General features: G+C 40.2%; 1 protein-coding gene across 3 annotated transcripts in view; it reads left to right on the top strand.

The window, feature by feature from the left end:
• The window catches only part of LOC111873950, a gene marked incomplete at its 3' end in the record, with an annotated part of 781,441 nt that overhangs the window by 458,222 nt on the left and 297,315 nt on the right, over window positions 1-25,904 (top strand).

The raw sequence follows: 25,904 nt of genomic DNA, 5'->3' as shown, positions 1-25,904 counted from the left end.
GTCCTTCATTTCAAAACATAAATCAGTTTTCAAATAGCATATTATGTGCAAGTAATCGGACACAAACCACGGTATTTAGTCAGGTGTTTGACGTGTGCCTGGTAGGCACGGGAGTTATCCTGAGCCAACATATGCGATGTAGGTGCACGAGAAGGTTAAAGTACCTCAGGGTCTTCTGATCACAAATGGCGTTGCTAATATTGTTTGAAGTGTATTTAGACAAATGCTATGTTGCGTTGCATAAAGTGGATATTGTAACTATTAAGAATTTGGACGTTAATGACGTGCAAACATAAAAGCAGAACTACATACTTACGGCATGATAATTTGAACTAAATTTAGCTGTGCTCAGGGGCGAGATTTTCTGATGGTAGTGATAAACATTCGAGCTCCAAAGACTTTACTTATATCTCTTCATTAACCTTTAGAACTGGCGTTAGTAGTGTAATGGTTAAGTAACATTTGCACACCTAATTGCCCCAGTGGAACACACTCAATTTGCACAAATTAAAACTTTTAGATTCCAAACACATTTTTGTCGTTTTTGGCAAAGGTTTATTTTCATTGTGAATTTACACTGCTTTAGCATATAAAATTAATTTAAACTACGTACTGCACAGGTGCCTCTGTCGGTGTACATTATTTGTAACCGAAACATTATTCGTCTCTTTGTAATACCGCTTACGGATATAATAATCATTTGCTTTGTTCATTTATTTCTGTATGATAATCGCCATGAACGAAACCGTGTAAAGCAAAAAACAGTGTCTTGCCAGTAGCCATTTGTTTTGTAATTCCCTTGCAAAATATATAATTGATTACTTGATATATGCCTATTCTGTGATGCTGTTTCAGCTACTGACATTACGTACCGTGAATCCAATTCTGTGTTCGTCATTATGTAACAACTCGTAGCCCACAAATTCTAGTTAGCATTACGTTGTACTCTTAAGGCAGCAGGTATAAGAGTATATTTTCTTTACATTTAGTGACTTCTCTATTTAGTTTCGGGACCTAAATAGTCCATTCTGAATTGTACTAACGTTCTGTACAACCTAATTACAACAAATCAACTACGATTGTTCTCTTTCTGTTATATAAGCAAATATTCTACAACAGGATCATGTTGTCCCATACAAAAGTTAACTTACGAATTTTGATCAGAAGTTCACGTGCATTTCATTTGATAATCATCACGTAATTTAATTTCATAAGTTATACCGCGGCTACATGCTACATATTAAGTGCAGTCATTGTTACAGTCTGTTTCCCATCTTCTTGCTCTCATATGGCACATAAAAATCACAGTGTGCAATAATAGTGTATGCAATTAATTGAAAATGTTCAAGTGGGTGAAATTACTTTTATTTTATTATTATATAAACCCGTTATTTTGTATATTATAAATGAGCAGGTTTAGGCGTAATATTAATCTGATTGTAGTCTACTATTTGTACTGTGCAGTGTGACACACACATGGGGTACTGGTCCCTGGTAACTCTACAGATGAAGTAAAAATGGCTGGGAATCACTGTGCAATGTGACACACACATGGGGTACTGGTCCCTGGTAACTCTACAGATGAAGTAAAAATGGCTGGGAATCACTGACGTAAATGAGGAATCAGCACAGATGTAGAAGTTGTCGCAGCCTATTTGAAGTTGTGCGCATAAATAACCATCTCTTGGAAGATATGTTTGTACAAATGTAGAGCAGATCTAATTAGTTACAATAAATACTATTCTTTTTCCAGATATTCGCTACAAGCTGAACTTCTAATCCGTGACGTACTTGTATGTGTAGCTGAATACACGGAAATTATGCCTCAGGCCATTTTCCTGTATATCAATTTCACATATTTTTCTCGATTTTAATTAATTTTGCACAAAGTGAACGCTCACATGAGTGGCCGCATCCGTCTTTCCCGCTTATTTAAATTTGAGTACCATTTAACATATTGTATATAATCTTTTATTAGACAGTGTTGCCGAAAAATGTTGAGCAGTTTTCATTTTTGATATGACCACTTTGAATTTGTTTTCAAATACAGACATAAGCCTAACTCGCGCCGACCAAAAAATAGTTTTTGAGCAGAAAATATTTCTGGAACAAAGATGTAGGAAATTTTTGACTACCTCTAATAGACAGATCTGGTCAGCTTCAACTTCTAAACTTCGTAACGGATCTCAATATACTTTAACATTGACAAGTTTGAAATTAATGCCGGCCAAGTTTAATTTGGGTCCTTATTCTTGCAACATAATCCACCTTCACATGCAGAACAAAAAGACTTTCACACTTTCTCCCGAAAACTGACTATCTGTAAATAAAAATATGGATAATCGAAATTGTTTATCAGCTTAGAGTTTAAATCATTCATTTTAAATATTTTGTTTCGAAATTGTATAAATTACACAACATTATAGAAAATAATTTGAAGTTATATAGTGCGGCTGCATACCAGTGGCCCCTACGTCACTAATGTGATAACAAACAGTAATTTTAGTTTTCTAATTTCTTGCGATGGGGCGGGACTTGAGTCCACTCGGTACGTCGGCAACTGTTTTGGCATATTGTACCAGCCCCGGATGATAGATGATGAGTGTGGAGCAGCCGGTGGAATGAGAATTGGCAGGGGAAACCGAAGTACTCGGAGACATCCTACCCCAATGCCACTTTGTCCACCACAAATCCCACATGACCTCACTTCCTCTCGAACCCGGGCCGCCGTGGTAGGAAGCCGGCGACTAACCGCCCGATCTATGACACGGCCTTTAATAAACAGTAACTACATTACTAATAAAATGTTAATTCACGTGTATATGTTGGTAAACAATAATGATATTTATCAGTACTGCGATCTTTTGTGATCCAGAGTTTCCGAATAACCTGTTGCCTCCAACTTCAATGCATCCTAAAGATGCTTTTTTTAGTGAAACAAAAATTAATAACTTCTCTAAAGCCCATGCCTTTTCGTGATTTCCGCTACATTATTAAGACCATTTAATGAGTAGGATTTATGAAGATATTTGACATCAGCTGTAGCACTACTGTACTTTCACGACCTCCTCAGTCGCTTGTGGAGCGCTTAAGTTCCCCCAGTCCGCCTGCTCTTGTGGAACAACTTCAGAACTGCTGGATGGACTCCCATGACCCTCGATACTGGAGACCTTTACGAGAGATTACCCAGCCATTTCAAACTATAACGTAGATCGGTTGTGTTTACTGATGAATTTGCGTCAAGATTCAAAGAATAAAGTTTCGAACAGAAGCTGTAGGCAAATATAAAACTCAGATTTTGTATTTAGTAAATTTTTTCGTTTACCGTTATCCGGTTTTTGAAATAATAGAACAAAAGAAGTGTTATCATCAGCATATTTTCGAACTTTCATACTCCAGAACGAACCGTAATCACCAGAACAGGACTGCAGTTTAGGAAGAAACATTTGAAAGCCTTTATTTACTTTAAACGATTTAAATTGTGCTTGTTTTGTTATTCTAATGCAGTGCTCCTTTGCATTATAAATTTGAAGCATTTATTAAAAATGCATACATATTTGTGACAGATATCAAATTCTCACAGCGGGGGCTATGTGAAGCACATTCTACTTGGTTGTGTCACGGTGTAGTTTGAAGAAATCCAACGTTTCGAAGGAACGTATCACTTTCATGTTCAGGGTCGAAGAGTAAGACGTACTAGGAAGAACAGGCGGCAAAAAGAACTGTAGATGGAGGTGATATGTCCCTTTGAAACGCCGGATTTTCTGGCGAACGCTCGGTGCTACTGCCTTAAAGGCTTCTTTTCTGTATGTCGCTTTAACAAATACCTTCTTCACAGAAAACACCAACTTGTCGACAAGCGGAAAATTTGCACGAATTGTTTCTACAACACGGTGCCACCCATGGACAAAGCAAGTCAAATGTGTCATATTTGGAAATATAACTTTAAGAGCAGTACCCGCTTTCATCATATAACTTGCGGCATCAGTCACAAAGAGCAATACGCGCTCATACTGAATGTCATTCGGCCATAGTAAATTTCATGGAATTGTTAAAAAATTCGGAAAATGCGGAGCTATTTGTGGTTTCAAATTGCTCTACCGCAAGACGATATGGGGTGGATTGTTCATTCTTATTAAGGGATCCAAGTATACAATTTGCAATAAACCGTCCCTCACAATCTTGTGTTTCGTCGATTGATACCCACACAAAATTATCTTGAATCTTATCTCTAATGCTAATCGTAACACTGCTTCACGTAATTTTTGCGCACAGTAGATTCATCCGGCACTTTGCACTGTGTATACTTCTATATGAAGTTTCTCAGAGTAGGATTGGTTAGTTTCAACAGCAGAATATCTGCCGCTAAAAAGGCTTCGCATAAATCAAAGGAAAACTGTGAAGAACTATTATTATAAAATTCACCAAGCAATTTTTGAACAGGAGCACTTTTCGTGGATTTAATTTTAATATTCTCTTTATGTATATTAGTGCTGAAGCACTTTAAAGCGTTTTTCACAACCGTTTTCTCACACGCTCGGCAATAAAGAATTTCGTTATCCGTACTTATCATCTCTACTTCGAACTCCCGCTGATACAGCTGTAATTTTGTATTCTGACTTACATTCCCTTTCGGCGTGACTACAGAAAGCTAAACAAACTTAACTACAGACTAGTTACAACTAATGTGAATGGCGCCCAGCTTCAAATGAAGTAGCGTAATGAAGACTTAGAAAATAAACAAGTGAAGTCCCTTATCGGTTGAATAGTATTACGTTGATAGCGGCTACATGTGAACGCTTCCGACTAATCTCTTCGCGGCCCCTTTGATGGTACGCGGATGAGGCAAGTTACGAGTAGAGGGATCGGGGAAGTCCAGTCCTGAGTACTGCATCAGAAACATGAATCATGACGAAATGTTGAGTCAAATATGCAACATATTCTAAGGGCGATGACACACGGAGCGGTTTTCGCCGACTCGGCGCGTAGTTCCATTGCATCAGATGGGATAAGACAGACAAGGCGGTTCTCGTCGACAAGAGGCAGACTCGGTCTGTCGTCTGCAGGCGATGCAGCGTGCGGTTTGAAGACTTGCTCCATAGATTGAATACATTCTAAGCAGTTTCTGACGCGGCCGCCGAGTCGGCGTACAGCATCGTGTGTCTTGTCACAAGGCTGCGGCCGGCTCGGCCGCCAAGTCGACACAACCGCTCCGTGTGTCGTTGCCCTAATAAGGAAAAGAAAAAGTGTATACACACTACAATGATTGAAAATTTGAACATAAAATTAAAAAATATATATATGATAAACATTTTAAAAAGGAAATATGTATAATAGATATCTTCCAAAATATGGTGTTTATTCATAAAACAAGCAAAATATGCATTTATATGCACCATCAAACCATGTCCAAAATTTAAGAAATGAAGTAATTCATACATCCAAACGAGCATACTTTCTGGTTGCAAGAAAGAAATAGGCATCTGCATTAACATCCGGTCCCTAATCATAACCTAAAAGCGAATCGCTGCATGTGAATTTCATTTGATTATTATAATGGAAGATTTCATTGAAGACTTCATTATTTCAATTACAATTCATTTTGCTGCTAGGAGTATACAGTATACTTTTAGGAGCACGCGATAGCGTAGTTGGTTGAGGCTCTAAGCTACAAGCCGGAAAGTAAGGGGTTCGATTTCCGATGAGATCATTGGATTTTTCAAATTATCTAATCCTTCAAACTGTACTATGGCCCTGCGGTCGACTCAGCCTCTAATAAAAGTGAATACCGGGAATCTTCTTGGGAGTGAAGGGCTGCCGGCGCGTAAGGCTTACAAACTTACCATCATCTGTGGGTCGACTGTCTAGAGAAAATGTGGGAGCCTCGACGTCTCACAACCCTATGGGCCTTCACGGCCTCTTACTGCTTTACCTGTTTACTTTTACAATCTTGTGAACATTCTCTTGGGTGGTTTATTACTGTACTATTACTGTTAGCATTGTTATCGTTGTTGCTATTGTTATTATTATTATTATTAATATTGTTATTAGCAGCGACAATAGTAGAATTAGTGGAGTTGGTACTAGTAGTAAGTTATTTTTATCACCATCATCGTGAAGAATAAATTATTACCTAAATCTCTGAAAATAAGAATATTCAGTTCGAGAGAGGGATCTGTTGATGCTTTGCTTCTTCAAAAGATTCTGAGGGAAAAATGAAACTCTCACTCTGTCCTGGATAATGTCTGTCTTCGTTGACAGGAAGTAATTTAATTAGGGATTTCTTAATTTTTAATGTAAGTGTTAATATAAGACCAGCATTTGAATCAGGTGGCCCAACGCTACTCAAACTGTTTGTGAACTAACCGATGTTTCAGAAGGAACACGGTTTCCCTGAAAGATATTTTCCTTTGCATAATTAATTGTGTATTGTGCACATATGCTTAAGCTTATGGGAAACATTTATTATTTTTGTGATTATTGTTATTATTATTATTATTATTCTTATAGTAGTAGTAGTAGTAGTAGTAGTAGTAGTAGTAGTAATAGTAAAGTTGTATTTGGTACCCAGCATCCTGAAACAAGAACGTCGCGTTTGCTAACACAAGCTAACTTTCGGGTTTCAATTAAATTATCTTGTGTGTTTCATTACTCGCCACATAATTTGATCTCGTCAGTGCTACAGTGCCTAAGTGTTGGGCTTGGAGCTAACCATCATCATAATTGCATGTTCCTGATTCTTCTCCTCATGGCAGGTTTTAAAATACAAAAGCAAAAATATCGTATCATTTTAATTGCACTAAACTCGAAGACGATTTTCAGATATCCGAAAATTCTTGAACCAAATTTTTGTTACCTTCACAGGAAATATGAGGTTTTCACAGCGCAGAAAATGTAACGTAGTGTAGTCCGTTGAAATTCAACCGACATTTGCTACCTGCTTCGCGTTGGTTTCTTGCTTGGCTTATTCTTCGCCCCTGAAGATGGAGGAGATATTTTTCTTAGAAAGTCGGTTCACTTTCAACAGACTACTCCACATTATATCCCAGAAAATAAAGCTCTTTGTTTCTTCTATTTTTCATTCAATTCCAGTTCGTCTACTACCTTCGTCAAGATACGCTTTCAAGCGATACACTTTTCTTTTAATTTTCCTTACGTATCTGCCTTAATGGGTTTATAAAATTCTTCAGTTCTGTATCTCACTGACTTTGTAAAAATACAGCACAGTTCCGCTACAATGATTTCGCAAACTTCTTCCAAGATTTTAGGGCAACCAGTAATGTGATTTGTGTACCGGAAAGTATTTTCGACAGCGTTCTTTGTAAGGCCTGACTGGATTTCTTTCTGATAATGTATTAAAATTCATATGCTGTAAGCCTCTGGTTCAGGCACCTCGCCTACACCATAGACTAACCTCAACATTTTCTTCTAATCCCAAGAAAAATTATTCAACAGTATCCTATAAAAGAAACAAGAAAATTGTATTGGCATTGGTTCCAGAAGAAGTGTCTTCCTAGTACAAGTATTCTGTTCTGTACAACTTCATGTAACGATTTCGCTGAAATAAACAATTCACACATACGTATTATATTTATTCTTTCCGCCCAAGGAATACACTAAGGAAGAAATATTTATGAAGTTTAAATTTAGCAAAACTGAACTGGCGTTTCAATGTAAGCTTTCGTTTAGCTTCTGCGCAATAAGACGCACGTGTTTCCAGTTGACTGCAGGCTCAGACAGCGCCCCGTTAAGAGAACGAGGCTTTATACAATTACTCGTATGTTCCTCTGAGACGGGACGGCTTCATAATTACAGCACACGGTCGTTAATTCAACTGCATTAATTACTAGGATTCTAGTCACCTAAATTTAAATAGTTTTACTAATCCAGTACAGTCTAAACCTCTAAAATGTTACGGATCCTACTGACTCAGTACTGAGACTCTCATGGGAAACAGTTTGAGGAGTCACGCGCGCAGGACTCAACAAAGAGTAAGTTTCTTGTAAGTATAAGCTCGTAAAGTAATTATTACAACATAAACGTCCAAAATTTCTTACTTGTATTTGACTTATTAATAGTGTGACGCGTTACCTTACGTCCATCACCGCGACAACCGCTACTCTCGGAACGTACACAGCGACAAATCGTAGCAACGAATTGTCGTTGAGTAGCAACGGATGAGACGAAACACGTTACCGGTGCATTCTATAAGGAGCGTTCCCGTAACAACGGACTGTCTGAACAGCGGTAACGGAACCGTGAGGAATGGTGCCCGGTATCCGGTCGGCATAACGCCTATAGAAGCAGAGCTTACGACGCGTACAGAGCAGTATTCTTCGTTTTGGCTGACGTTCCTCCGAAACGACACGGCGCCAAAACCCAGAAGACGACTTTCTTCAACAGGAGGGGAAGTTTACCACTTGCCCACATCACACCACTTCCAATTTTATTTGCCATTTTCGTGAATGTAAATATTTTGTCACGTGCCTTCTTAATTTTGCTGTGTAAATTATTTATACATTAACCTGGAACATATTTTGGCATATGTTTCAAGTAATTACAATTCGTAGACGGACATACAGAGAACTCTGTGACGAGAATTTTGGCTTTCCTGCGTGCGGCATGACTTCAAATCAATTCTGTAGGCCGACACTGTAGCAAAAGCAAATTAATTATATGTAGTAGCAGTTAATATAGAATTCATGTAGGTATAGTGGTTCGCAGTTAAGGTAAAAGTAAAGTTGTCCCTGTGCTTAACTAATTAAAGCTCTAGTACTTAGAGCTGACAGACCAAGAAAAGCTGCGCCGTGGATGGGCAGGTCCATTCGTGGAAGTTGAGGGGTGTTGTGATTAGTCATTCGTCTACATTTAGTGCGAGTAGTCGTCTCAAGAGCATTCTTCCTTGTACAGTCAAGTTAAAAAGTTTTGACTCTAGGAGTCGTATTTGAGTGTATTATTCTCTAATTGCTGTATTAATATTGTGACGCGTTACCTTATGTTACCTACTAGGACTCGAAATCCTACTCCTCGGTCGTCCAACCCGTGGGCAGTCGCCATACCGACTGCGCTACCCCGGCTCAGTGGTTCACAGTTCGTCATTTATAACTGTTTGAGAATCTGTCACAATTTACTCTGGTTAAAATTCTTCGTGATTCTCGATAAGAGAAGCGAGCGAGAGTTCAGACCTAAAAAACGCTGCTTGAAATTTATCGAATGGCTCGTGAATGCATTGTTGACCGAAAAGCGACGAATTTGTAACCTAATTGAAACAAATACCAGGGAGAAAATAATACCACATTTTTCATTGATAGCTGTATATATATATATATAGTTACTAAAAGCTAATACTGTGGAGCACCGATCATCTTGATATCAAAAAAATATAGCAAAATATGGAAGCTATCAATTTTTGTCTTGATTATTCATTACGAGGTAATTTATAGTTTCTATAGAGACAAACACGATTGTAAATATTTTGACATGGCGCCTGAAGCCAGAATAGTAGAGCCAAGTGAGACGTCCATTGTTAGGAAACGACTCATTAAACGAGTTTCTGCGGCAACGTATAAGCAAGTAACAATAGGAGAATTGGAGGAAAATATGTTTTCTATTCGGTCTAAGCAAAGTGAGTCATAGAGATTATCTACGGACATATACGAATAAATTATTTAAACAGATAGTTTGTACGTTGAATGTGTATACATTCTTTTTGGGTCATCTGTAGATTGCTTGCTAATAAATATATTTACACCTCTGCTGTGTATCTATTATCCCCTTTAAAGCCTGAAATTCTATTAAATAACATATAAAAATTGAGTCCATCACATTAAACACACTTTACCTTTACTACAAATATGCAGCTGTTAATGCTGTTTGGGGAAATAATTGCTACTAGTTGTTATAAAAATGCGAAAAACCTATATATTCACTTTGTGGGGAAGAAATCAGAGTACGTTTAATGTTGAAGTAGATGGTAAGTAGTCTATATATACAATTGCGGTCGCATTTATGCGAGGGACACTTTGCTGAAGACTCACATAATTCAAGAAAAGTTTTGTCATAGGAAGAAATGTAGAGCCGAATTTTTTGGGATTCACATTATTTCAAGCTTTGCGCATAAAATGGAACTTTTTAATGCTTTTTTTGTATCACACTATTTCAAATTGGTATAAAATGCGACCGCACTGTATATCGATCACTATTTAAACGGTTAAAAACAAGGATAATTTGGACAAGTACATAGGAATATGTATTATTGCTAATGTTATATTTTACACTAATTCAAGTCTGTATTTATGTTGCGATCAATTAGTGGCAGAGTGGTTTATATGTATTTGTGAAAGGGTGAAATATAGCCCGACTTCATAGGACGTCCCTCGTTGTAAAAATCTCTGGACTTCAAGAAAAGCCTCATGCGGTGGTGACACTAATTCCTGAGTTAATATAAAATCCAAGGCCGCGCCATAGCTCAAGCGGTTAGTCGCTGGCTTCCCACCGCGGCGGCCCGGGTTCGAACCCGATGACTGGTCAAGTGGGATTTGTGGTGGACAAAGTGGCCCTGGGGCAGGTTTTCTCCGAGTACTTCAGTTTCCCCTGCCAATCTTCATTCCACCAATTGCTCCACAATCACCCTCACCTATCATCTGGGGCTGGTGCAATAGGCCAGAAGTGGCAGCAGTACAAGGGACTTAGTCCCACCCCACTAGCAATAATAAAAAAATATATAAAATCCGCCTGGAAACACTACTCTATTAAAGTAAATGTGTCTCTCTGTAAATTTCAAACGGGTAAGAATTTTATTATCTGAACTGACTTGGAAGTTGTGGAATACGCAGAAAGTTCTTGTATCCGGGGGTGCATTGCCGAGAACTCCAGTTTCATAGGTAAGCAATTCTGTAGACTGTAGACTGTTGGAAGGTGACCTTGCCCCGCAGTAACTAGCTCGTATAAATTCTTGCAGCGAGATCTTCATTAAAACTTGGAAACGTTTCGACTAAGTCAGGGCGCGTGTATGTACTTTCCTGGCTGTAGACCCAAATTGCATCAGAGATATATGCTACTCCTCTGAAACACGTGGAACGATTTCCTCGACTCATGACAAATTAAGTTACGGTGTTGTGTTTAGTTTCTCATAACGACCGGTTAATCCTTAGTGTGTTATTCGTTATTCATTGCTCACAAATCAAATTATTACTTATAAATAATTGACTCGTCATAAATATATTTACAAATTAATGAAAACTGGTCAATACGCCTGTGCTGAAAATTAAAAAAGTGACGGAAATTGGAAATATTGTGCCTATATCTGGAAAATGCAAGGAACAGGTCGCGCCATAGCTCAAGCGTTAGTCGCTGGCTTCCCACCGCGGCGGCCCGGGTTCGATCCCGGGTCTGGTCAAGTGGAATTTGTGATGGAAAAGTGGCGCTGGGGCGGGTTTTCTCCGAGTACTTCGGTTTCCCCTGCCAATCTTCATTCCACCAAATTCTCCATCATCATTATCACCTGAGGCAGGCTACAATAGGCCAAGCAGTGGCCGCCGTTCCGAGTGGACCCAGCTGGACTCCACCCCCCACTAAGCGAATTAAAAAAAAAATACAAAGGACTCTCAGTCTATGCTGATAGCAGTTGCTTAATCAGCCATTTATGTAATTAGTACTCCATTTTCCTTTTCGTAAACTATTTGAGCAAGCTTTCACTATCGAGACAAAATGGCGTTAACACGAAGGATGACGGATTGGGAAGGATGTAGAAGGAATCGACCATGGCCTATTCAAATTAGTATCCCGGAAATTCCCAGAAGAGACTGAGGAGAACCAAATAAACTCTGTCAGGATATTCGGTGTCCCAGCTGAAATTCGAACCATGCACCTTACAAATACAAATCTAGTGTATTGCCTCTAATACGGCCTGTTCAGTGCTTTTCCTCTTGGTTTCGTCATATGCACACATATACCAAAATGACTGAAGAAACCTAGCAAGTGTTGAAGAGTGGACTTCATTTCCAGGATTCTTCGCAACACCCTCCACACAGTTAGAGTCTACATTTCCAATTCACGATTCGCGTGGCACACAGATTCCTTTGGACTACGAAGAGAATGCTGTCTCATTCTTCCACACTTTCTTCTGACACAAGCGGACGCCCTGCACTTTTCTCTTCACAAAGGCACCCCTTTATCTGAAACTGCTGATACCAACACCTAATGTTGTTGGTAGATGGAGGATCAGTCTGAAATTGTCGCCGGAAGGCTCACTGAACGGAAACAACTGATTCATGTTTCGCAAATTGCAGCACGCAAAACGCGTTCTGCTCCAGAGTCGCCATTTGCTCTTTGTAACGTCACGAGCCGGGAGAGTGAGAGAGGGAGTGTGGGTTTGCGCATGCGAACAGAACTTGAATATCTGATGTTTCGCTCCGTGTGGGAAACAGCCGCTTGAAACAGCTCCAGTCGTTTTGGTACACGCTGTATTTAAGTGTGTGCAGGAGAGCAAGTAGTGTTAAGTTCTTCTCCGAAATTCTTGTGTCCTTGAGAGTCAAGAAAACAATGTTTCAGCAGTAACTTCACGCTGTTAATTTTCTTCTGAATATACTACTTAATTTAAAAGCAGAATAAATTCAGAGTTTGCTTGCTGCCATTCAGTTAAGAAACTTTTGACTTCACACCTCCTAGCCAAAAGGTAATGATAAATATGAGCCTACGATACTGCAATTTTACCTGTTCTTTTTTATGGATATGAAACTTAAACTCTGACATTGAGGGCTGGGCGTATTTTTTTCTTTTTCTTTTTCTTGGCACTACGGCCCCAGTGGTCCTAGGCCTACCTACATGAACTCCGTTCACTTCGGTTTTTCTAGATCTTACACATTCGGTAGGACTCCTTGGTCGGGTGATCAGCTCGTTGCAAGGCCTCTACCTGTACACAAACACAGAAAAACGCACACACACAAACTAAACATCCACACCCTGAGTGGGATTGGAACCCATGATCCCGGTTTCCAAGCGAGCGAACACAGTACATGCCAGACTGGGCGTATACTATATTATATTTAAGCATCCTGTTGCACTCTACACTTCTATATGTATAATATAAATACCGTCGTAAATGCAACAATTTATTTGTAGTTCTTTGTCTTTCTTCTTTTACACTACATGTTCCGGCANTTCGGCCGTAACTGGTCATCATCAGGTGTATTTTCACTTAAGTAGCTGTCACACTGCACGCAATTTAAAACTTAAAAACACCAGCTCTCTCAATTGTCATTTCTGCATTTCAATCGGTCCCGATATACCAGAATCTCTTTGCTGCTTTTGTCAGTTATGTTAAAAATCTCTGTTAATATACACTCGTCGATTTGATTTAGAATTTGAATTTAATATTTTAAATTTTTAAATCACAGGGATACCTGCTCTATGTCTACATGTGCTGCAGCGTCTACTTCTTGCTTTCAGCACCGTTCACGTATTATCTGTAATACACAAATATTCGTATTACTAACTTATGTTCTTAGAAATAATGATAGCAATTCCGGGTACTCAAGTCACATACTAAATACGGGACATGCATAGGGAACAATAACAGAAGTAATGGAAGTTGTAACAACGGGAAGAAGGGTAGACATTTCAGTACACTAGAGAAATACCATATATACAAAGTAAGTAAGAAAGGCCTGCACATGAATGACACACACATAGAAACATACAATCCCATATTTCAAACAATACAGGAGACCTATACCGACTAACGGTACCCCCCTCCCTACTTCCCCTTCCTCACCTACACTCAACAACATAAAAACACAGCGCACAACACACTAGACGGCAAAGGTACACGTATAAAGATAAGCAGAGGCACGCACAAAGGGAGCCTGCACAGAGTAAGTTCACATAACAGTATAAAACACATAAGAACAACGTAAGAACATAAGATAGTAATACGAATATTTGTGTATCACAGATAATACGTGAACGGTGCTGAAAGCAAGAAGTAGCCGCTGCAGCACATGTAGACATAGAGCAGGTATCCCTGTGATTTAAAAATTTAAAATATTAAATTCAAATTCTAAATCAAATCGACGAGTGTATATTAACAGAGATTTTTAACATAACTGACAAAAGCAGCAAAGAGATTCTGGTATATCGGGACCGATTGAAATGCAGAAATGACAATTGAGAGAGCTGGTGTTTTTAAGTTTTAAATTGCGTGCAGTGTGACAGCTACTTAAGTGAAAATACACCTGATGATGACCAGTTACGGCCGAAACATGTAGTGTAAAAGAAGAAAGACAAAGAACTACAAATAAATTGTTGCATTTACGGCGGTAATTATATTGTACATATAGAACTGAGCGTATATTGAGGGTGTCGACGAAAATATTTGGAACTAATAAGAAGGAAGAAACTATGCATTGAGAAGCTTCGTAATTTTTATTCTTAGCCAATTATTATTAAGGTGATCAAACTAATGAGTACGAGATGGGCGGGGTATGCAGTATGCATGAGAGCATGCGAAATAAGTATAAAATTGTGGTCGGAAAACGTGAAGGGTAAAGACCACTGGAAGACCTAAGAATGGATGGAAGGAATATATTGTAACGTGGACGGCCAAAGCGTTTCTAGGCAAGGGCTCGATAGATACGTTCCCGCGAATACGCAACAATGATAACTGTGTTCGCTGTGAGCTACGCTACAACTAGTTGCTAGATGACGCAGTATTACTGACTGCGGAGGAGAGTGTTTTCTATGTGGTCCACACATGCCGTGCAACGACGAGATAAACACGTCTCCGCAACAATAGAGATACTGTTTCCTTTGCGGTCCGTGTTGCAACTATATAATGAGACCCGTGTGTGGGAGGGGTCGAATACCTCCACCGTGACCCTGCGAGTCGTAGGAGGCGACGAAAAGTGAAGTTTCAAATCTGAGACAGTAAAATATGGTCGCGAGTACCAAGAGACTCGGACCTGAGAAAGACTGCGCTCGCAAGGGCCAGCAGCATATACAAGAGACAGACCTGTCCTCTCGTTAAAGAGGGCATCCCACAAAAACAAGGCCGTAACTCTCAAACAGTAGTATATATCTGGTGTAAAGCCCCAGATGGGGCTCGACACCAAGACTTACTGACTTACCAACCGCCAGTCGCAATGTGACTTTGACTTTGACTTTGACTGAAGGTCAGAGTGTTAGTGACAGTCACTCGTAAGCTGGGAGAGCGAATTGCAACTAGGAGTGATAGTGAAACTTCAGTGATAGTGAGAGCGAATTGGAACTAGGAGTGATAGTGACAGTTCAGGGACAGTGAGAGTGAACTGGAACTAGGAGTGATAGTGACAGTTCAGTGACAGTGAGAGCGAATTGGAACTAGTAGTGGAGAGTTCAAGGTCAAGTTCTAGATAGAATTAGTTCACGTCTGTTACGAGTGACAGAAGCAGTTCAGAGCAGAATTCCTGAGTTACGAGTTACGAGTGAATAATAGCGGCGAAAGGACGCGAACAGAGACAAGAGGAAACCCGCGGAGCTGAAGAGAAGACTCAGCTAAGAACCGAAAGACGACAGAACAGTCAGGTTGCATCGTGTGGAAGACTTTATTTTTTAATAATTGTAAGTGTAATCAGCTTATCCAGTAAATCGATCCATCTAAGCCGGAACCCATTAACTTCTTGTAGCGTTTCCAGAACACATGTGACACTATTTAAATTTACCTTAAATAAATGCTTTAAGAGAGTGTGGATTTGAATCATTTGTTTAGAATAGAGTGCCCTGGCGGACTCTTATGAACGCCATAGTGATCCTTCACGTCCCATAAAGGTGATCCACTTTCGACCGGCTTAGCGACTATAAACATCTCGAGAAGGACCCAACTCTAAGCTTTTTTGTGAACTTACTGACTTCGCTGGATAGGTTGCAATCCAATTTATGGCTGCTCTGCCCCAGTTTCAAATTTACAGCAACAGAATGCATTGTTTCGTATAAGGCTTTGAGCAGTTTTCGCTTTGTGACTGTAGCCGTTACTTGTATGCCGCTCTTAAGAGCGATAACACAATGCTTTATACACTCGTATCCATGGATTGCACGTGCGACAAAGGTTGTCGCTTTGCCATTTCTCTGAAGTACACGAAACACACTTAGTCCTACAAGGATAGAATATTAGGTAGTTATGCGTATGGCTAGGAAGTAAGTAGGCTGGGGGGGGGTAGGTAGTTAAGTAGTCCATGATTTATTCTGACCGTCTTACAGTGCATACATTTATTCACCTCACTCTTCTCTCTTGCACTACATGTTTCAACACTAAAGTGCCATCTTCAGATGCTTTTCTATGTACGTCGAACTACTTCATTGCATGCCCTGTTGTCTTTATTCTAAAATGACTAAAATATATATTCGTCATATATAATGATAAATTTTAAATACTAAAACTGTTCAGGATTTGTCATTCTTATGTCGTATCTCAATACGCAAGTCACACCTATCTTCTTCTGTCGGAGTATTCTTCCTACTTTCATGTGTGTATTGTGCTTTGTGTTGTGTCTTGCTCCTGTGACTACGTGTGTTATACTGCTGGGCCTCCTGGCCCAGCAGTATAACACACGTAGTACGTAAACAGGTAGATTGTTCTATGAGTATGTAGGTTAATTTATATGAATACGCTACGATGTTTTGAGGCACGCGGTAGCGTAGTTGGTTGTGGTACTATGCTACAAGCCGGAAGGTTGCGGGTTCAAATCCCGATGTGGTGGATTTCTTTAATTGACTTAATCCTTCAGCCGCACTATGACCCTGAGGTCGACTCAGTCTCTAACAGAAATGAGTACCAGAAACCTTCCTGGGAGGAGGGGGGTAAAAGGCGGCCGGCGCGTAAGGCTGACAAACTTCCCGCCATCTGTGAGCCGCTCGTATAGAGAAAATGTGGGAGTCTCGACGTCTCAGAATCCTATGGGCCTCCACAGCCTGTCACAGGGACAGCTTTATCTTTACCTTACGCTAAGTTGTTTGTATATAGGTCAGTGCACGTATGCATGTGTTATGTATATATACCTATCCTAATTATTTACATTTTGAAGATGATGTCAGTAGCTCGGGGTGTATAGCGTCTTATGGCTCGTTGATTGTTTAAAAAAATGAAATAAAAGTTGTGGAGGGAATCCGTGAAATCATAATTTAAAATACTGTCCCGGCATTTTGCCGATCACAGTGGCCGTGCATTTTAAGGCATGAACTGTTTTCACTAGCTGGAACGCTGGGATCTTGGGTTTCAATCCCACTGAAGACATAGATTTCTGTATTGTGTGTGTTTATTCTGTGTTTGTGTTCTTTGTGTAGGAAGAGGCCTTGCGACGGCCTGATCCCCCGTCCATGGCGTCCTACTGACTGTATATAGGATCAAGAAACTGAAAAAGCGATCAAAGCCCAGCAAAGAGCTCTAGAGTCGTGACAATAATCCCGACATTTTCCAAGAAGCATCAAGGAGAAAACCCAGAGTTAGGACAGCCGGTCCCCGTAGCGAGATTTCAACCTGAGACCTCCCGAATATATGTATATATATCTATTTCTACATGATATATTTTTACCTACATACATTATATTGATTTCACTTTCTGCGTGGTAACGTTGTGTTAATTTAGGCTGTGTTGCGGATGTTTCTGAGATCGATACTCCCTCCAGCTTCAATGTGATGAAAATCTAACTGTTAAACATCTTTGAAATCTCAGAAATAGAGTCTGCATGCACGAAGTCCTGTCATCTGCATGCAGCTTGCAATATAACATTGAACTATCGTGAAATCCTAAGTTTTTATTACATTCTTTACATTTCTGATAAAGAGGCCTGCTGGACACTTCTCACTTTTAACTTTGTGTATCCAAACGGGTTAGTATTAGAGCAGCACAGTGGCCCCCACACATGCTTACTGTATTCAGTCAATCAGGCAATAATTCCATTAAAGCTCTGGTACGTGTATGTACGGTAACAATTATGAAGCAAAAATCCAATAAAGCCATCTACAACAAAGGCGAAGCTATCGTGCAGAACAAACTGACAAGTTGCACGCCTCTCTGTTACATAGCTATGTCCTACAGCTGGAATTCGATTCAAATGTACTGTCAGCAGAGTAAGCACTGTGTTCCCTGGAACCTAGCCAATAGACTGGATGGCTGTTCCTAGTGGCCGCTATACAAATTTATAGTTGTCATGTTACAGCTGAAGTTGCAATCAATGTATCTGTTATTTGTAAATAGGCCGCGCTATAGCTCAGTGGCGGCGGCTCGGGTTCGATCCCGGGTCTGGTCAAGTGGGATAATGTGGTGGACAAAGTGGCGCTGGGGCAGGTTTTCTCCGAGTACTTCTGTTTTCCCTGTCAATCTTCATTCCACCAATTGCTCCACAATCACCCTCACCGATCATCTGGGGATGGTACAATAGGCCAGAAGTGGCCGCAGTACATGGGACTTAATCCCACCCCACTAGCAATAAAAAAGTACTGGTAGTTATTAGTATTGTGTACTTGAAATGTATGCCGTGTCTTCTTCTGTTTCTTATATTTCCTGTTGCTCCAACTTGGAGGATAGGACATCCGTGAAACGCTTGGGTTCACTTTAGTGCCTTAATTTAAAATAGTCGGTAGGACTCCTTGGACGGGAGATCAGCCAGTCGTAAGACCGCTACTTAACACAAACACAGACATCCATGCCTTGAGCAGGATTCGAACTCACGAACCCATTGTCCGAAGGGGTGAAGACATTTCATGCCTTAGACAGTGGGGCCACTGCAATCGGCATGCAGTGTAATAGCCGTGCGTAAACAATTTGTTTGTGTTGTTATATTTTCACACTTTTTTTCTTTCATTAACAAATTCATTCACACGGATATGGCTTGATGCACAAAACTTTCCACGAAAATCTTTTAACTTTCTTCTTCGGGAATAAATTTTAATAATGAATTTGTTTGTCTAACGCCATGGAACAGAGGCGCGTTAAAAAGTAATAGTGGCTCAGTTGGTCAAAATATTACCTGCCTTTGATGGAACCAGAAATTTCATAAAACAGTCCTCCAATGGACTCTATCCTAAGCCAAATGAACTGAGTCCATATCCTCAGATCCTATTTTTGTTAGATTCACTTTAATATCATTCTCCTAGCCACTCCTAACATCTTAAGATTATTTATACTTAACAGCAGACTGTCCATGTGAATTATCAAGTGGAGTATTATTCTCATCTTGTGCCTTAAATTCTCGTAGTCCCTTGTTCTTGCTTCTTGCCGACGAAATCACTTATCACAAGTTATCAAAAAGTATAATATAAATTCTCGTAGAACCTATACCATAAATAGTTTAGGAGAATGTTACTATTTGTGTTGGTCGTATTGCTTGTATTGTCTCCAGTTACGGAAGGTAATTTGAAATATGTTAATTAAGTGGTTGAGGGCCGGCGACAGTGGCCGCGCGGTCTGGAGCTTGAACCGTCTTCGTCCGCTCAAATGCTGGGCTCGTGGGTTCAAATCCCACTCTCGATATAAATGTCATTGTGCGTTTATTCTGTTTTTGTGTTGTTTTGTGTGTGGGTAGCGGCCTTGCGACGGGCTGATCCCCCATCCAAGGAGGTCAACCGACTGTGTATAGGATTAAGAAACTGCAAAAGAGGCCAAGGTCCACAAGGGCGGTAGAACCAGAGATAGATAATGATAAATGTCAGTAAATATATACAGGATTATATATATATATATATATACACGAGTATTGCCACGTGAGGGAGTGACTCTCGACGGGGTTATGGATTGGAGATTTGATTTGTTGACCGCTTACAGGTCGTAACTACAAATGAATATAACACTATCTCTAATTTCCACACTTTACATATTACTAGAGCACACGCTAAGTGTTTTCAGTCTGCTTTCACTAACCGTTTCCCGGTAACGGATCATAACAACGCAGCATCTTCAACTGAACCGACCAAGTCTTCTCTTCACAAACTCCAGTACAACTGACTAAAATGGACGTTTTGAAGATAAAGTCACATTGCGACTGACGGTAATTCAGTCAGTAAATCTTGGTGTCGAGCCCCATCTGGGGCTCATGACAAGATAGTTATTACTGTTTGGCAGTTACGGTCTTGTTTTTTGTGGTCTCTCTCTCTGACGAGAGGAGAGGTCTGTCTTTTGTATATGCTGCTGACCCTTGCCAGCGCAGTCTTTCTCGGGTCTGAGTCCCTTGGTACTCGCGACCATATTTTATTGTCTCAGATTTGAGACTTCCCTTTTCGTCTCCTCCTACTGCTCGCAAGGTCACGGCGGAGGTACTCGACTCCACCTTCACACGGGTCTTAGTTATAATATATCTCCACGGACCGCGTATAAAACACCAAATTCAATGTTGTATTCCAAACGTTTCCGTGGGACGCATTTGTTTGCGATGGCGTCAACCAGTAACGGTTTTGGTATATTTGCTTATCTGCGGTTGTTGCCTAGTGACGGATGTTGTTTCGTTGCTTATTCCGAGGTCATTACCCAGTAACGATCTATTGGCTACATTATAAAGAATTTATCATATACGTACATATACGCTATGCTTTCGAATACAATAGATGATTTATAATAGCAGTTTGGTTGAAATACATATATGTATTGCCTGATGATGGTCATCTAAAAGTTGAAACAAGTAGCCAAGTGGATGTCAAGACATGTATGCAATCTGTAAAAAGGTATTTACAAGCACTGGTGTTGTAAAACACCGCATTACACAGGGTTACTACAAATGATTAATTTCATTTCAAAACACTATATTTTCCAAAATAATACACATACAAATATGATTCATTCATGGAAAGAACCGTAAACTCACCAAATTATAAATGTTATATGTATGCCCCGTTTCTCACACGACACATATCCGAACGATAGTCGAGTTCGATCCAAACATTTTGTGGCACTCCCTTGTCAATGGACATCGCATCGGCATTAATGAGTTCCCTGAGCTCTACCAGTGTTGTTGGCAGTGCCAACTGCTGTATCAAAATGCAAACTTGGTGAGGTTCCGGTTCTTTTCGTGTATTAATCATATTTATATATATAATACTTTGGAAAATATAGTGCTTTTAAGTGGAATGAATCATTTGTAGTAACTGTGTATATGCTATATAGACAAATATGACACGGCACCAAGATATAATATTTTAGACTTTTGTAGGAAAGTATCACCTTCATAGTGCGTTGCTAGGATGCGCCAACTTTTCTGTGACCTGTGTAGCTTGCCAGATGCGCGCAACGCATATACCACTTGCAATCAATATGAAAGCCCTCTCAGCGTGTACACAGTATTGTGTGACGTGTCACTTCTTCAGCTCACAATTTTCTTGATATAGGCGCTGATTTTGGTTGGAACTTCTTTCCCACACAGGTGTCTTCAGTTTTACTTCCTTTTGCTTCTCTGCAACCTGAAGAATGTGTCAACACTACAGCAGTTTCTCAGAAGGTTTCATCATTGTCTGTATCGAACCTCTCTCTTGTGGTTGCTTTCCGAATTCAGACTCCTGTTTTTCCTTAACAGTCTTGAAACTTGATTCGCCTTTCCAGTCTTACGTATGAAATGAAAATAATGTAACGTGGATAGCTAAGCTAGTGCGGAATAATCATCTCCTCGCTTAAAGGCGCTCCACAATGGGAAGGATGTTTATAGTTCGTTGCCAGGCAACAGTCAGCGGTGAGATGGCTATCAAGTGACTGGCTTTCTATGGAGTCCGTGCCGCGACCGTTGCTATCCAATGGTTCGGTGAAAGCATTAAAATAATAGAGGCTGTGTTTTCTATGTGGTCCGTGCTGAAGATTTATAAGAGAAGTGAATTCAGGGTCGTAAATTCAATCGTAAGCTGAAGGCGCGAACTGGAATCAGGAGTAGAGAAGAAAACAGGAGGTCAGCCTGTGAAGATTTGACGTGTGGTTTAAAGGTTTTATGATTGCTATAGTGCACTATCACTCAGTATAAATGCATGTAGTGATCTCCCGCACGGTCCTGTATATGTAAGTTCTTATAGGAGGTTGATCTACCATTAATTTCTTCCTGTCGAATGGTTGATGTAGGTAGCGGTATAGAAAATTGTACTTTAAAAGCATAGAAGATGATTCGCCAAGAACAAAATTGTAACACTCTGATTATTTGGAGACCCGAAATGTACCACCCCAGCAACAATGTTCTATATATTTGTAAAAATACATTTTCTTTCATTAGGTTGGGAAGAGGTTCTTTTTCCTTTAACGGGTTATTAGGCCCTATGACTTGTTCCCATTTTTATTTAATCTGAAATCTGTGCATCTTACAGACGGTTGGTAGAACTCCTTAAGTTTGGATTATCCAGTCGCAAGGATGCTACCTACTTTTTTTTCCTTGGCACTACAGCCCCAGTGGGCCTAGGCCTACCTCCATGAACTCCGTTCACTTCGGTTTTTCTAGGTCTTACACATACGGTAGGACTCCTTGGGCGAGTGATCAGCTCGTCGCAAGGCCTCTACCTGTAGACAAACACAGATAAACGCACACAAACATCCATGCCCTGAGTGGGATTCGAACTCACGATCTCGGCTTCCGAGCGAGCGAAGACAGTGCATGCCTTAAACCGCTCGGCTACCGTGACCGGCCATGCTACCTACTTACACAGGACAAAACAAACACAGAAGAACATATATGTGTCCCAGAACGAGATTCGAGACCAAAATCCCAATGTTCGTGCATCAGAGCTTGCAGCCGCTGTGATCCACGGCTGAACTATTCGCTTTCACTTTTTGTCCACAGTCCGCTTGTTATCTGTCATGTATTTCTACTTGTCAATGCCTTTACTGCTCTGTCGCCCGGTACGTGCAGCTGTCTCGTCAATCATCTGATAGCGCAGTAGCATTACAACTTTGAATGGACAGATCAAGACCGAAAACATACTATGTGAAGTACTGTGAATAGCATAAGGAATTCTGAACAGCCTGTTGTGAGATTTGTCAGACACTACAACTATTTCATTTGTACAGCACTGACGTTAGCTCGAGAAAATCCGTCCTCCCCCCCCCCCACACACACACACAGCATTAGGAACAGCACAGTTTCTCAGACCCTGTGATGAAAAATATTCCACAAAATAAAATTTTGCCGCCTGAGTAGAGCGCTTGGCTCGTCTGCGTGGTGGCGCCGACCCTGAACGTGCTCGATGTATAGTAAATATATGTGACATTCAGGCCAAGGGAACAAAGTCATTCAGTGTGCAGGTCGCAGAGTAATGTCTGTCATAATGCTGAAAGAGGAAACAAAGAACTAGCGACAAGCACAAACCGGTTGGTGATCACAATGCCGCCTGATCGTTACTTGTTCTGCTGCTCAGCAACGGCTGTTCGCACCGTCATTTGCTTTTGTTTGGTTGGCTGGCTTCTCCATTTTCAGACTTCATACTGTATGGATTTCTCTATGTCGGTTCAGACAAATTTAATAGAATGGGTCTGAATTGGTTACTTCTCTCACTCCCTCTGTTTTATCTTTTATCGGCAAGTTTATATGTATTGCTTTTCTTACTTCGTGTGTGGCAGAATGTACCCTTGACATTATCACTGACCTGAGCTATGGATCTCAGGGAGTAAAGTTATCCCTGTACTGAATCATGTAATTAAGCCCTGTGCCGTAAAGGCATAAGGGGAACGGAGATGTAGGCCCCTCAACCTTGACCTCAGCACTAAATGAAGATGGTCAGGTTCACGCCTCTACCCCTTCGTCCCCGAGGAAGCAGCCCCCGATAACCATTAGCCTCAGAGCCAGTCTGGATGCTATGTCAAAAAGAAAAATTTCTTATCCCTTGAGGGGCCCGAACCCCCAACCCTTAACCTAGTCCCTAAACCTACTGACCTCTCCCGGTTCCGCCTATTTCAGAGTACGGCTATGAATTAAGTTTATTGAACAGTGAACTTTGTGACAGGTATTCCATCTCGGACTTATTACTGTGTGTGTGGGCCGCGCCATAGCTCAAGCAATTAGTCGCTGGCTTCCCACCGCGGCGGCCCGGGTTCGATCCTGGGTCTGATCAAGTGGAATTTGTGGTGGACAAAGTGGCTTTGGAGCAGGTTTTCTCCGAGTACTTCGGTTTCCCCTGCCAATCTTCATTCCACCAATTGCTCCACAATCACCCTCACCTATCATCTGGGACTTGGGAAAATAGGCCAGAAGTGACCTCAGTACAAGGGACTTAGTCCCACCCCACTAGCAATAAAAAAATAAAAAGGATATTACTGTGTGTGTTTGAAACATAAAATAACCGAATTATTTTATTATACGTATAAATTCACAAATAAACAGTATTGATGATACAATTATTGGTTCTTTCTTTCATAATTAATTCACTGAACTGGTTGGCATAGCGAGAAAGCTCTTAATTCGTATTCTGAACTGTAATGTTCGAATTATCTCGAAATACTAGCTATTTTGAATGAGGTCTTTCTGTGGTTTTCATGCAAATTCTGGGATGTACTTCGATTATGTCACGATCGCTTCTATCAAAGTCCCGTTCAGTTCGTCAGTTACATTATCATTGATGCTACGTAACTCAGCTACTGACAGTGCCCTAGAATAACCTACCAAAAAAAATCGGTTTTCTAATAATTTCTTGTATCGTCATCCCTAACACTTAAGGTGGGAATAATAACCTCTACTTAGTAATGTCCATCTACATTACAAATAATCTTTCGCTGTCCTTTTTCTTTTGGAATAACGCCTCTTCTGCCATTATGCGCGTTATATTGTTGTTTTTTAGCATTTCTTACTTCAGATATACAAAATTATGGCTTTACAGCCACTTTTTCAGTTTCTTAATTTATACACATTCGGTAGGACACCTTGGAAGGGGGATCAGCCCGTCACAAGGCCCATACCTAAACATAGAATATCACAAACATAGAATAAACGCACACAGACACCCATGCCTTGAGATCATACCTTAGACCGCGCGGCCACTGTAATTGGCAGATATACAAAATAAAATTCGGAAAATATGCCTCTATATATACTCTTAAATTCCCACTCTTCATATATTTAATTAAGTATTATTAGATTATTAAAATCCAAGCCGGTGGATGGAACCGGGTGAGACAAATGTTGTCAGGGAGTGTATGTGACTCGAATGTTTCGTTTTCTATGTGACATTTCGGATTCTCACAGCGGGTGCTGTCTTTCACTTTCACTTTTTATTTGTTCCATATATCGTTATTGACAAACATGCCACCGGATGTAGAACATGTCAAAGATAATTATAAAAGAAAAAACAGTTCCTATACAGAGCTTTGTCAACAATAAAATAGGTACAATAAAATAAGAATAGCCTAAACATATAATGCACAGTATGCTAAAATCAAGATATAAATATAATAGTATCAAAATATAAACATTATACATATAAAATCAAAATAAAATTATAAAGTATATTATTGTATTATATTATAATAGTAGCTTCCAATATGTGACGCCTTACTGGTACTTCAGAGGAACATACTGATGATGGAAGCTGTACGTTCCTCCGAAAAGTCAGTAAATTTCTACCGGCTTCACGGCGTCATATCGCAGAAGATAATAAATACCCTTTTATTGTCTAATTTCCTGTAGCATTATGTATCAAATAGTAATATGAGCCACTGAGTATTTTGCCAGTTTGTCTAAGTGGCTCTAACACAGAGAAGGCGTTTCAGCAGCAACGGTACAATAAGGAGTCGAGGAAGCATGCGGTAGCGAAGTTGCTTGAGGCACTGTGCTGCAAGCCGGAAGGCCGCTGGTTCGATTCCCGATAAAGTCATTGAATTGTTTAAATTTACCTAATATTTTCAGCCGCAATATGGCCTGAGGTTGACTCAGCCTGTAACAGAAATTAGTACCAAGAAGATTCCTGGGGGGTAAAGTGCGGT

Source organism: Cryptotermes secundus, unplaced genomic scaffold (genome assembly GCF_002891405.2).
Source record: "Cryptotermes secundus unplaced genomic scaffold, Csec_1.0 scaffold777, whole genome shotgun sequence".
In the NCBI taxonomy this organism is placed as follows: Eukaryota; Metazoa; Arthropoda; class Insecta; order Blattodea; family Kalotermitidae; genus Cryptotermes; species Cryptotermes secundus.
Note: the sequence above shows the minus strand (reverse complement) of the source record. Positions and strands in the feature narration are given on the sequence as shown.